The sequence below is a fragment of the Schistocerca americana genome, chromosome 2 (assembly GCF_021461395.2).
Source record: "Schistocerca americana isolate TAMUIC-IGC-003095 chromosome 2, iqSchAmer2.1, whole genome shotgun sequence".
Classification (NCBI taxonomy): domain Eukaryota; kingdom Metazoa; phylum Arthropoda; class Insecta; order Orthoptera; family Acrididae; genus Schistocerca; species Schistocerca americana.
The window spans coordinates 259,942,981-259,957,208 of record NC_060120.1 but is presented as its reverse complement, the minus strand read 5'-3'; the positions used below and the strand labels follow the sequence as shown (position 1 = coordinate 259,957,208).

Here is a 14,228-nt window from a genome sequence, read left to right as displayed (position 1 = left end):
CTTCGAAAAAAACTTTCCTTTGGGACGGAAAGTGTTCTCCAACCGAAATCTTTAAGTTACGTTAAAATACAGTATGTTATTCATGTAACATTAATAATATTTGTCATTTAATTTTAAATGTCTTTTCTCATTTTCTTTATATCTTATTTTTAGGTTCTTGCAAATACATAGGATTTCATTATTAGAGGAGTTTAATCTCGTCTTGGAAATGCGTACACTTCAGTGGCTAGAGGTTGCATTGTGAAATTACTTTGTAACCACTAGCGTTGACTGATGTTAAGTACAACATTGTCAACGTTTCTGTTATATTATCCTACCACTTGCTGCCAGGATTAGGAAGGATATTATCTGTTGATGAAGATTAATCGTTTAAGTACACTTTTGTAAATGTAGCTTGTGACTGTGTAACTAAATACATTATATTTTCAATTTCACATAGATACATACTGTCTATTTTCCCAATGTATGATGAGATAAAAGAAATTATTCAGATAATGAAAAGAGACGAAAATTTAATAGACATGGGGGACTGGAATTCGATAGTAGGAAAAGGAAGAGAAGGAAAAGTAATAGTTGAATATGGAATGGGGATAAAGAATGAAAGAGGAAACCGCCTAGTACAATTTTGCACACACCATAACTTAATCATAGCTAACACTTGGTTTAAGAATTATGAAAGAGGTTGTATACGTGGAAGAGGCCTGGAGACACTAGTAGGGTTAAGATAGATTATACAATGGTAAGACAGAGATTTAGGAACCAGGTTTTAAATTGTAAGACATTTCCAGGGGCAGATGTGAACTCTGACCACAACTATTGGTTATGAACTGTAGATTAAAACTGAAGAGACTGCAAAAAGGTGGGAATTTAAGGAGATGGGACGTAGATAAACTGAAAGAACCCGAGGTTGTAGAGTGTTTCAGAGAGAGCGTAAGGGACGATTGACAGGAACAGGGGAAAGAAATACAGTAGAAGAAGAATGGGTAGCTTTGAGAGATGAAATAGTGAAGGCAGCACAGGATCAAGTAGGTAAAAAGACGAGGGCTAGTAGAAATCCTTGGGTAACAGAAGAGATATTGAATTTAATTGATGAAAGGAGAAGATATAAAAATGCAGTAAATAAAGCAGGTAAAAAGGAATACAAACGTCTCAAAAATGAGATCGACAGGAATTGCAAAATGGATAAGCAGGGATGGCTAGAGGACAAATGTAAGGATGTAGAGGCTTATCTCACTAGGGGTAAGATAGATACTGCCTGCAGGAAAATTAAAGAGACCTTTGGAGAGAAGAGAACCACTTGTATGAATATCAAGAGCTCAGATGGCAAACCAGTTCTAAGCAAAGAAGGGAAGGCAGAAAGGTGGAAGGAGTATATAGAGGGTTTATACAAGGGAGATGTACTTGAGGACAATATTATGGAAATGGAAGAGGATGTAGATGAAGAAGAAATGGGAGATAAGATACTGCGTGAAGATTTTGACAGAGCACTGAAAGACCTGAGTCGAAACAATGCCCCGGGAGTAGACAACATTCCATTAGAACTACTGATGGCCTTGGGAGAGCCAGTCATGACAAAACTCTACCATCTGGTGAGCAAGATGTATGAGGCGAAATACCCTCAGACTTCAGGAAGAATATAATAATACCAATTCCAAAGAAAGCAGGAGTCGACAGGTGTGAAAATTACCGAACTATCAGCTTAATAAATCACGGCTGCAAAATACTGACACGAATTCTTTACAGACGAATGGAAAATCTGGCAGAAGTCGTCCTTGGGGAAGATCAGTTCGGATTCCGTAGAAATGTTGGAACACGTAAGGCAATACTTACCCTGTGACTGATCTCAGGAGATAGATCAAGGAAAGGTAAACCTATGTTTCTTGTATCAGCAGACTTAGAGAAAGCATTTGACAGTGTTGACTAGAATACTCTCTTTCAAATTCTGAAGGTAACAGGGGTCAAATACAGGGAGCGAAAGGCTTTTTACAATTTGCGCAGAAACCAGATGGCAGTGATAAGAGTCGAGGGACATGAAAGGGAAGCAGTGGTTGGAAGTGGAGTGAGACAGGGTTGTAGCCTCTCCCCTATGTTATTCAATCTGTATATTGAGCAAGCAGTAAAGGATCAAAAGAAAAATTTGGAGTAGGAATTAAAATCTATGGAGAAGAAATAAAAACTTAGAGGTTTGCCGATGGCATCGTAAGTCTGCCAGAGACAGCAGAGGACCTGGAAGAGCAGTTGAGCGGAATTGACAGTGTCTTGAAAAGAGGATATAAGATGAACAACAACGAAAGCAAAACGAGGATAATGGAATGCAGTCTAATTAAATCAGGTGATTCTGAGAGATTAGGAAATGAGACACTTAAAGTAGTAGAGATCTTTTGCTATTTGGGGGGCAAAATAACTGATGATGGTCGAAGTAGAGAGGATATAAAATGTAGACTGGCAATGGCAAGGAAAGCGTTTATGAAGAAGAGAAATTTGTTAACATCGAGTATAAATTTAAATGTCGGGAAATATTTTCTAAAAGTATTTGTATGGAGTGTAGTCATGTTCAAACGAGAAGAAAAAGAAGCTTTCGAAATATGGTGCTACAGAAGAATGCTTAAGAGTAGATGGATAGATCACGTAACTAATGAGGTGCTGAAGAGAATTGGGGAGAAGAGGAATTTGTGGCACAACTTGACCAGAAGAAGGGATCGGTTGGTAGGAGATGTTCTGAGGCACAAGCGATCATCAATTTAGTATTGGAGGGCACAATGGAGGGTAGAAACCGTAGAGGGAGACCAAGAGATGAATACACTAAACAGATTCAGAAGGATGTAGGGTGCAATAGTTACTCGGAGATGAAGAAGCTTGCACACGGTAGAGTAGCATGGAGAGCTGCATCAAACCAGTCGCTGGACTGAAGACCGCAACAACAACATCTTTCCAACACTTATTTTAAAAATATTTCTCGAATTTTTCAGTTCGTTTTCGTCAATTCCTCTTGTAGAACTCTACTTCTACTTCTTTGTGTCAAGCTACACGTAAGTAAGCGTGGGCACATGTGAGCAGGAGCGCAGCACACATGCACACCCGCCATTCCTCAGACAGTGGCGAGTGTAGCTGACGGCACTGCTGCGGAGGCTTGCGTAGGATGACGTCATCATGCATCTCCCCTCCCCATAGCCAAGTCCCTTTCCTGAAAACAGGCCCATCAAAGAGCTTCTGCGCCAACAGGTAGATATTTAGAACTTCAGATCTTAGCCCAGATAACACCGTCCAATCACATTTTTCAACACCTGCTGAAGTCACTCCATTTTCCTGGAAACAGGCTAAGCAGAGAGCTTCTAAGGCGAAAAAAACACACTGTGGAATACCAATCACAGCCCAGGTTTTACCAGACATTAAAACGAAATAGTTAATCAGTATGTAGCCCAGACCCGCCATCTTGTCAGCATTCAGAAGACCAACGCAGCTTCGTTACCAGAAAAAGCGAACAGTTTCATCAGCATTTGCAGCAAGGTAGCCAGATGTGTGTCAACACATACAGTTGCGAACCGATTATTAGCACGCACACCTCTAGCCCGTCTTCCACTCACGGCACAGTATAGGCGTGTACGGCTCGACTGATACCGTCAGAGTATCACTTGAAAGATGGCATGACGCTCCGTGGTCTTTAGCGATGAAAGCAGATTCTGGCTGCACGCAAGTGACGGTCGTCTGAAAGTATGCTGTAGACCTGGTGCGCACTGTCTCGTAGAGTTCATTCGTACGAGACGTACTGACCCCACCCCAGACCTTATGGTGTGGGATGCAATAAGCTACAACTCTCGTTCACCTTTGGTGTTTCTGGAGGGAACGCTAACCAGCGCTCAGTACGTGCAGAATGTTGTTAGACCCGTTCCTTTGCCGTTCTTGCAACAGAATGGCGATGTGTTGTTCCAACAGGATAATGCTCGCCCACGCAAACCTGTGAAACTCAACGTGCTCTGCAAGACGTGCAGCACCTTCCCTGGCCAACGCGATCTCCGCACTTGTCTCCAATCGAGCACGTGTGGGATATGACGGAACGAGAAGTAACTCGTGAGCCTCGTCAACCAACAACTTTACAAAACCATGTAAACAGGTCCATCAGGCGTGGAATAACGTACCCCCAGGATATTATTCGCCATCTGTAAGATCAACTGGATGCCAGAACCAGCGCCTGCATTGCCGCCCGTGGAAGCTACATCACTTTCTAGTAAAGGTGTTTCACCATGGGCCGATACCTGGTGCCCCTGAACCGTTTGTGCTATAGATCACTAATAAAAATGTAATCATTTCACACTCCATAAGCAACAATAAATCTTGAGATAACTGAAAAACTACAAAAGGGTGTACTAATTTTTTTCTGACGTTGTATAACTGACGTTGCTGACTGGATAATAAAACTTTTTTATTAGTTTTGACCAAGACTCTGCTTGATGTGTTCCGCTGGTGCTACAAAAACGAACCTTTGAGGAGTGCTGTGGCGACATTAGATTATGGTGCCAACGCTCTCTGAAAAAGTTTCCTTTGCTTTTCATAAACAACTAAATAATACCAGGGATCTCAGATCGATTCCATATTCCTAGATTTCCAGAAGGCTTTTGATACCATTCCTCACAATCGACTATTAATCAAATTGCGTGCATATGGAGTATCGTCTTAGTTGTGTGACTGGATTCGTGATTTTCTCTCAGAGAGGTCGCAGTTCGTAGTGATGACGGTAAATCATCGAGTAGAACAGAAGTGATATCTGGCGTTCCGCACGGTAGTGTCATAGGCCCTCTGCTGTTCCTCATTTACATAAATGATCTAAGTGATAATCTGAGCAGCCCCCTGAGATTGTTTGCAGATGACGCTGTAATTTACCGTCTAGTAAAATGATCAGATGATCAATTCCAATTACAAAATGATCTAGAGAGTATTTCTGCATGGTGCGAAAAGTGGCAATCGGCACTACACAAAGAAAAGTGCGAGGTCATCCACATGGGTACCAAAAGAAATCCGATAAATTTAGGGTATACGATAAATCGCACAAATCTAAGGGATGTCAATTCGACAAAATACCTAGGAATTACAATTACGAGCAACTTAAATTGGGAAGACCACATAGATAATATTGTGGGGAAGGCGAAACAAACATAATTTAAAAGAATTTTTGATGGCCAACTCCTTCTATTCCATCCATGAATTTCTCAACAAGTGCAGTGGACCATTTTAATGAAAATTTATTATTCTTTAATTTTTGACGATACTTGGTTAAGTCCGTAAATAGTGGAAGTTTAATTTTAAATATTGTACATAATTCGACTGTTCTTAACTGAGGATCATTGAAATGAATAATTTACTTTAATTTTTCACAATACTTGGTTGTAATAGCCAAGTAATCAGCTACTGTGTGAATGATGGATTTAATGAAAGCAGATGTAAGTATTAAACCTGTAAATACTATAAGTTTAATTTTAATTCATGTACATAATTTTACTGTTTATTGACTGAGGATCATTAAAATTAATGAAACTCAAGTTTTTCTAATTAAATTTTTGTAATGTGTTTATCTGACATGTTCCACACCCAGGAGGATCCCCTCTTTTGTGGGTCTATGAAATGAATAATTAATCTAATCTAATCTAAAACACTGCGCTTTGTTGGCAGATCACTTAGAAGATGCGACAAACCCACTACAGAGATAGCCTACATTACACTTGTCCGTCCTCTGCTGGAATATTGCTGCGCGGTATGGGATCCTTACCAGGTAGGATTGACGGAGGACATGGAAAAAGTGCAAAGAAGGGCCGCTCGTTTCGTGTTATCACGCAATAGGGACGAGAGTGTCACTGATATGATACGCGAGTTGGGGTGGCAGTCACTGAAACAAAGGTGGTTTTCTTTGCGGCGAGATCTATTTACGAAATTTCAATCACCAACTTTCTCTTCCGAATGCGAAAATATTTTGTTGACACCCACCTACGTAGGGAGAAATGATCATCATAATAAGATAAGACAAATCAGAGCTCGAGCGGAAACATTGAGGTGTTGCTTATTCCCACGCGCCATTAGAGAGTGGAATGGTAGAGAAGTAGTATGAAAATGGTTCGATGAACCCTCTGCCAGGCACTTAAGTGTGAATTGCAGAGTAACCATGTAGATGTAGACCAACGTATATGTCTAGCCACAGACGCTGCAATCTCCGGCACCCTGTCACAACAAACCATATTAAAATGATGCGATTTCGAGGTAACTCTAATGCAGCACATCACGCAAACTACATACTTGTGTAATCCGGAAGTACAACTACGAGAAGCACCAAATGTGACATGTTAGCTTCATAAAACTTGAAATCAACATGGAAGTTGCTCGATTTGCTTCTCTGAAATACGTTCCACGTCCTCTTAGGTGTATTACTATGCTAGACAAGGTTACACATACAGGAAAGTTCGATCTCTGTCGCAGACGAAAATTTGATCTACGCACAAAAAAAAAAAAAAAAAAAAAAAAAACCTACCCAATTTCCTGTCTGTTGAACTGCGTGGCTGTGGATTATATTATTTGAATAAACGTAGCAACCAGCCACTTTTTATGTATTTTTATTTTAGCTAATAGGCATTTCGGGCTTTCACCCATCTTCAGAAGGTATAATACATATTTAAGTCTTCAGTCAGTGTATAGTTAAGACACCGACAGCAAACTGGATGCTGCAGCTGCCTCTCTACTCTGCTTCCTGTTATTCCGATTCTCGCCGTTACGGATGGGACACAAGCACTTTTTCACTCCTATTTTACACAAAATGAGCCCAGTATGCGCCATGTATCGTCCTAAGACTGAAAAGGGTGTAAATTTTTAACACCAAGACGGTATGTCACACATATGCGGGTGACATTAGTTTCACTGTGTACGATAATCACGAGATACAGATGGCCAAATGCATTATCAAAGACAGTTGTCACGCTGTAGGGGCAAATATTAACTTCCAGAAATCACGACCACTGGAACTAGGTCGAGGGATTGAAAATATCAGCCGAACTCAAAGACGTAAGCACCGATAACTGGACACACAAGCTTTACGTACGTCGAGCGACAATTAAAGAACATAAAGCGAGGACGCTAGGCAGCCATCGAATGGCGGATTTCGTTATTGTGTGTATTGAACTGGGGACCTAGAAACGACGGAGAGGCTTCGTCCCGCAGTAGCCCTCAGTGACCCGCCCCTCCGCCGCTCCACACCGAACCCAGGGTTATTGTGCGGTTCGGCCCCCAGTGGAGCCCCCATGGGAACGTCTCATACCAGGCGAGTGTAACGCCAAATGTTTGCGTGGTAGAGTGTTATGGTGTACGCGTACGCGGAGACAGCGTTTGCGCAGTTATCGCCAAGATAGTGTAACTGAGGCGAAATAAGGGGAACTAGCATGCATTCGCCGCGGCAGATGGAAAACCGCCTTAAAAACCATTCACAGGCTGGCCGGCACACCGGATCTCGACACTAATCCGCCGGGCGGTTTCGTGCCGGGGACCGGCACGCGTTCCCGCTCGGGAAGCAGCGCGTTAGACCGCGCGGCTAGCCGGGCGGGATACGGATTTCGTTAACATGTATGTCATTAGGAGTATCAATTATTACCTAGCAGCTGTCTTACCAAAACAAACAACAATTGCTTAGGAAATCGGCAGTATGGCGTGTTGGTACGTCTGGTGAGCTAATATTTTCAAGACTCCTTTTAACAGGGCCACTTTAAACCGGATCGGAGGGCGCTTAGAGATCATAGACGTCATCCCACGAGTAACAGCTCCTTTTCTAAAGGAAAGTCGTAAAATGCTGCATAAAAACTACAGTGTCATAAAAATGCTTGTTTACATTGTTAGAACCAGCGGCCAGCCTGCCCCAATCAACGAAACTGTATTATGTGGGACGATATTTCTTGGAACTTGGTTATTTGCAAGAAGTACGAAATCGACCTACCACGAACCACCATTCCCATTAGGGAAAAATTAAAATCCGTTTAACTCCAAGCCCGTTGTGTCTACAATGTGAATGCGTTGGTTCTCTATCGAACAGGTTTAGTGCACAGAGATGAGACCGAACTTGGAAATGGACAAGGAAGAAAGCGGCAACCATAATCAGAACCACAGAATCGCAAGTAAACATCGATCATAATATCAAAGCTGACTTGATATGGCATCCCAACCGAAGACTGATAGCGTGACTTGGATGCTGGGACAGTGGGTTTATTACCCGATATCAAAGGGAGACTTTTAACTGGTAGATTTTATCCAATTTTTAGAGACAGAACACTTTCAGTTGTCATGAAAACCTACAGATAAGGAGTGGATGACCGAGCGAGGTGGCGCAGTGGTTAGCACACTGGACTCGCATTCGGGAGGACGACGGTTCAATCCCGCGTCCGGCCATCCTGATTTAGGTTTTCCGTGATTTCCCTAAATCGCTCCAGGCAAATGCCGGGATGGTTCCTTTCAAAGGGCACGGCCGATTTCCTTCCCCATCCGCCCCTAATCCGATGAGACCGATGACCTCGCTGTCTGGTCTCCTCCCCCAAAAACCAACCAACCAACCAAGGAGTGGATGTAAAATTATCTCGCAAACACACCGCAGACTTAATATCGCTCTCCACTAGAGACTGATTTTTTTCGCAACACGCTTACTTATATTTGAGAGCCATATTGTGTTGACTATTACGATTATATTTTATTCAAAAATAAAAAAGATAAAAGAGAGGAAGACGGAGAAGGACAGAATTTGGTTTATTCAGGTAGAAGAAACTGCAAGGACAGTGTCGTAGTAAAAATCAGCTTCCAATACTTTGGCACTAGAGAACGGACACTTTTATGTTGCGTATTCGATCTAAGAAGAAGGGGTGACTCAAAATTTTATTTCTTTCAGTTTATTTCCTCATAAATGAAGAATTGAGATTATTTTCAATACTTATAGTAAAGGAAAACACTTTCGTTTTTCACTATAAGTAATACTATCCGAAAGAAGTAAATCATCATCATCATCATTTATTGCATTAACGGGCCTTTGAGGCCTACAGCAGAAGAACAATAGGGAAAAAACATTACAAACACATAAACCCAAATAAAAGAAACGGTCTGTAGCACCATCCTCCAAGGCCGCCGGTTCTACTTCTTGAAGGATCGTCGTCACTGCTTGCGACTCTCTCGGGCTTTTCCCGTGGGTTGAGAGTGGAGGACTCTCTCAGGAAGGGATCCATCCGCGCGTAAGATGTGGCCAAACCACTGAAGTCACCTTTGTCCCAATATTCGTCCAATGTGTGGCTTTCCAGACCTCTGGTACAGGTCTTCTTTCTTTCTTCTTTCCCATTTACTTTCCATGTTATTGTAGACGGGTCCATAGATCTTCCGAAGTACCTTTCTTTCAAACGCACATATTGAATCTTCTGTCGTTGCTCATGTCGCCCAAGTTTCACAGCTGTATAAAAAAACTGGCCTCACCAGTCTCTTGCGCAGATGGACTTCGTTCTTCTGAAATATCAGACCAGATTTAAAAAGATTGTTCAGACTAAATAAAACGAGATTAGCACTTGTTATGCGTTGATGTACTTCTTTCGTCACTTCACTTTTGTTGGTTAATATTGAGCCGAGGTACTTGAACTCTTCAACTCATTCGAAGCAATGGAAGGAGGGAGAACTCGAAGACGTGATACTCAAAGATATTTAGTTTTGTACTCGGAATCGGCAAGTATCAGCACACATTTGCTCCAGAGTGTCACCAAGGATCACAACATCGTCAGTAAATTCCAGAATTGTGATCGACACACTGGCCTCAGACTCAGAGTGGGCGAGTGTGATGGCTTTGGAGAGGGCAGTTTTAAGGTTGCCAAAAGCGTCAAGCATGGGTTTGGTCCACTCCAACTTCCGTTTCCTAGTGGTGTTTTTTCTGGAGAGAGCGTCGGTGAGGGTCACTTGGATGGAGGCAGCTTGAGAAATATGGCGGCGGTAAAAGTTTGCCATACCGAGAAAACGACAGGGTTGAGCATAAGCCTCAGGGAGGGGTAGATCAAGTATGGTTTCGACACGAGAACTCGTCGGTCGGAGGCTATCAGCAGAGACAGTATGGCCTAGGAAGGTAACTGATGTGGAACGCAGTTGAGATTTATCATGGTTGATCACCACGCCACCGAGCGAGGTGGCGCAGTGGTTAGACACTGGACTCGCATTCGGGAGGACGACGGTTCAATCCCGCGTCCGGCCATCCTGATTTAGGTTTTCCGTGATTTTCCTAAATCACTCCAGGCAAATGCCGGGATGGTTCCTCTGAAAGGGCACGGCCGACTTCCTTCCCCATCCTTCCCTAATCCGATGAGACCGATGACCACGCTGTCTGGTCTCCTTCCCCAAACCAACCAACCAGAATTGTGTCCGCTCCCACCATCTCCATTTCTCTGGCTCGGCAAGTGTCACGGCTTACTCTTCCCAAGCCAAATTTGAATAACATTGGCGCCTACGGATCTTCTTCTCTCAATCCGTTCTGGATATTGAAAGGTTGTGATAGTTGGTTGCCAAGCCGTACTTTAGAAGTTGACTGGGAGTAGCAAGCTGCAATTAGACGGATGTATTTCCGTTGGATGCCAAGTTCCTCTAACGTTTCGCATAATGTGACGCGGTCAATGCTGCCATAAGCTTGCCGAAAATCGTTGAAGATGAGATGTATTTCCCGACTGAACTGACAGAATTTTTCTATCAGCTGCCTCAAACCATGGACCTTGCCGTTGGTGGGGAGGCTTGCCTGCCTCAGCGATACAGATGGCCGTACCGTAGATGCAACCACAACGGAGGGGTGTCTGTTGAGAGGCCCGACAAACGTGTGGTTCCTGAAGAGGGGCAGCAGCCTTTTCAGTAGTTGTAGGGGCAACAGTCTGGATGATTGACTGATCTGGCCTTGCAACACTAACCAAAACGGCCTTGCTGTGCTGGTACTGCGAGCGGCTGAAAGCAAGGGGAAACTACAGCCGTAATTTTTCCCGAGGGCATGCAGCTTTACTGTATGGTTAATTGATGATGGCGTCCTCTTGGGTAAAATATTCCGGAGGTAAAATAGTCCCCCATTCGGATATCCGGGCGGGGACTACTCAAGAGGACGTCGTTATCAGGAGAAAGAAAACTGGCGTTCTACGGATCGGAGCGTGGAATGTCAGATCCCTTAATCGGGCAGGTAGGTCACAAAATTTAAAAAGGGAAATGGATAGGTTAAAGTTAGATATAGTGGGAATTAGTGAAGTTCGGTGGCAGGAGGAACAAGACTTTTGGTCAGGTGAATACAGGGTTATAAATACAAAATCAAATAGGGGTAATGCAGGAGTAGGGTTAAAAATGAATAAAAAAAATAAGAGTACGGGTAAGCTACTACCAACAGCACAGTAAACGCATTATTGTGGCCAAGATAGACACGAAGCCCACACCTACTACAGTAGTACAATTTTATATGCCAACTAGCTCTGCAGATGACGAAGAAATTGATGAAATGTATGATGAGATAAAAGACATTGTTCAGGTAGTGAAGGGAGACGAAAATTTAATAGTTATGGGTGACTGGAATTCGAGAGTAGGAAAAGGGAGAGAAGGAAACATAGAGGGTGAATATGGATTGGGGGAGAGAAATGAAAGAGGAAGCCGCCTGGTAGAATTTTGCACAGAGCATAACTTAATCATTGCTAGCACTTGGTTCAAGAATCATAAAAGAAGGTTGTATACATGGAAGAATCCTGGAGATACTAGAAGGTATCAGATAGATTATATAATGGTAAGACAGAGATTTAGGAACCAGGTTTTAAATTGTAAGACAGTTCCAGGGGCAGATGTGGACTCTGACCACAATCTATTGGTTATGAACTGTAGATTAAAAATGAAGAAACTGCAAAAAGGTGGGAATTCAAAGAGATGGGACCTGGATAAACTGACTAAACCAGAGGTTGTACAGAGTTTCAGGGAGAGCATAAGGGAACAATTGACAGGAATAGGGGAATACAGTAGAAGAAGAATGGGTAGCTCTGAGGGATGAAGTAGTGAAGGCAGCAGACGATCAAGCAGGTAAAAAGACGAGGGCAACAGAAGAAATTTTGAATTTAATTGATGAAAGGGTAAAATATAAAAACGCAGTAAATGAAGCAGACAAAAGGGAATACAAACGTCTCAAAAATGAGGTCGATAGGAAGTGCAAAATGGCTAAGCAGGCATGAGAGGACAAGTGTAAGGATGTAGAGGCTTATCTCAGTAGGGGTAGGATAGATACTGCCTACAGGGAAATTAAAGAGACATTTGGAGAAAAGAGAACCACTTGTATGAATATCAAGAGCTCAGATGGAAACCCAGTTCTAAGCAAAGAAGCGAAAGCAGAAAGGTGGAAGGAGTATATAGAGGGTCTATACAAGGGCGATGTACTTTACGACAATATTATGGAAATGGGAGAGGATGTAGATGAAGATGAAATGGGAGATATGATACTGCGTGAAGAGTTTGCCAGAGGACTGAAAGACCTAAGTCGAAACAAAGCTCCGGGAGTAGATAACATTCCATTAGAACTTTTGACAGCCTTGGGAGAGCCAGTTCTGATAAAACTCTACCATCTGGTCAGCAAGATGTATAAGACAGGCGAAATACCCTCAGACTTGAAGAAGAATATAATAATTCCAATCCCAAAGAAAGCAGGAGTTGACAGATGTGAAAATTACCGAACTATCAGCATAATAATTCACGGCTGCAAAATACTAACGCGAATTCTTTACAGACGAATGGAAAAAATAGTAGAAGCCGACCTCGGGGAAGATCAGTTTGGATTCCGTAGAAATATCGGAACACGTGAGGCAATACTGACCCCACCACTTATCTTAGAAGCTAGATTAAGGAAAGGTAAACCTACGTACCTAGCATTTGTAGACTTAGAGAAAGCTTTTGACAATGTTGACTGGAATACTCTTTCAAATTCTAAAGGTGGCAGGGGTAAAATACAGGGAGCGAAAGGCTATTTACAATTTGGACAGAAACCAGATGGCAGTTATAAGAGTCGAAGGGCATGAAAGGGAAGCAGCGGTTGGGAAGGGAGTGCGACAGGGTTGTAGCCTCTCCCCGATGTTATTCAATCTGTATATTGAGCAAGCAGTGAAGGAAACAAAAGAAAAATTCGGAGTAGGTATTAAAGTCCATGGAGAAGAAATAAAAACGTTGAGGTTCGTCGATGGCATTGTAATTCTGTCAGAGACAGCAAAGGACTTGGAGGAGTAGTTGAACGGAATGGACAGAGTCTTGAAAGGGGGGTGATGCTGAGGGAATTAGATTAGGAAATGAGACACTTAAAGTAGTAAAGGAGGTTTGCTATTTGGGGAGCAAAATAACTGGTGATGGTCGAAGTAGAGAGGATATAAAATGTAGACTGGCAATGGCAAAGAAAGCGTTTCTGCAGAAGAGAAATTTGTTAACATCGAGTATAGATTTAAGTGTCAGGAAGTCGTATCTGAAAGTATTTGTATGGAGTGTACCCATGTATGGAAGTGAATCGTGGACGATAAATAGTTTGGACAAGAAGAGGATAGAAGCTTTCGAAATGTGGTGCTACAGAAGAATCAGAAGAATGCTGATTAGATGGGTAGATCACATAACTAATGAGGAGGTATTGAATACAATTGGGGAGAAGAGGAGTTTGTGGCACAACTTGACAAGAAGAAGGGACCGGATGGTAGGACATGTTCTGAGGCATCAAGGTATCACAACTTCAGCATTGGAGGACTGCGTGGAGGGTAAAAATCGTAGAGGGAGACCAAGAGATGAATACACTAAGCAGATTCAGAAGGATGTAGCTTGCAGCAAGTACTGGGAGATGAAGAAGCTTGCACAGGATGGAGTAGCATGGAGAGCTGCATCAAACCAATCTCAGGACTGAAGACAACAACAACACCTCAAAGTAAATGTGTGGTCAATGGTAGACCGTACGTGGACGAACCCACATTGATATGTGCCTGCAATTCCTTCAGCCAGTGGTTTAAATCGGTTTACCAAACTTAGCATCCAATTTCAAGAAGTGAAATTCCGCGATAGTTGGATAGTGAAAGGTGGTGATAGTTGGTAGCCTTCTTGAAGATTGGATATATAACTGCTCCCTTCCATTCTTCAGGAAATATTTCTGCTGCCGAGATGATGGATATTAATCGTTTAAATGCATCCATCAGTGATTGTCCTCCCAAGCGGAGCATCTC

The 14,228-nt window shown here is 42.6% G+C and overlaps 1 protein-coding gene across 1 annotated transcript in view; it reads right to left on the bottom strand.

The window, feature by feature from the left end:
• LOC124593942 overlaps positions 1-14,228 on the bottom strand; it is a 142,007-nt gene that overhangs the window by 96,618 nt on the left and 31,161 nt on the right. The window lies entirely within an intron of this gene.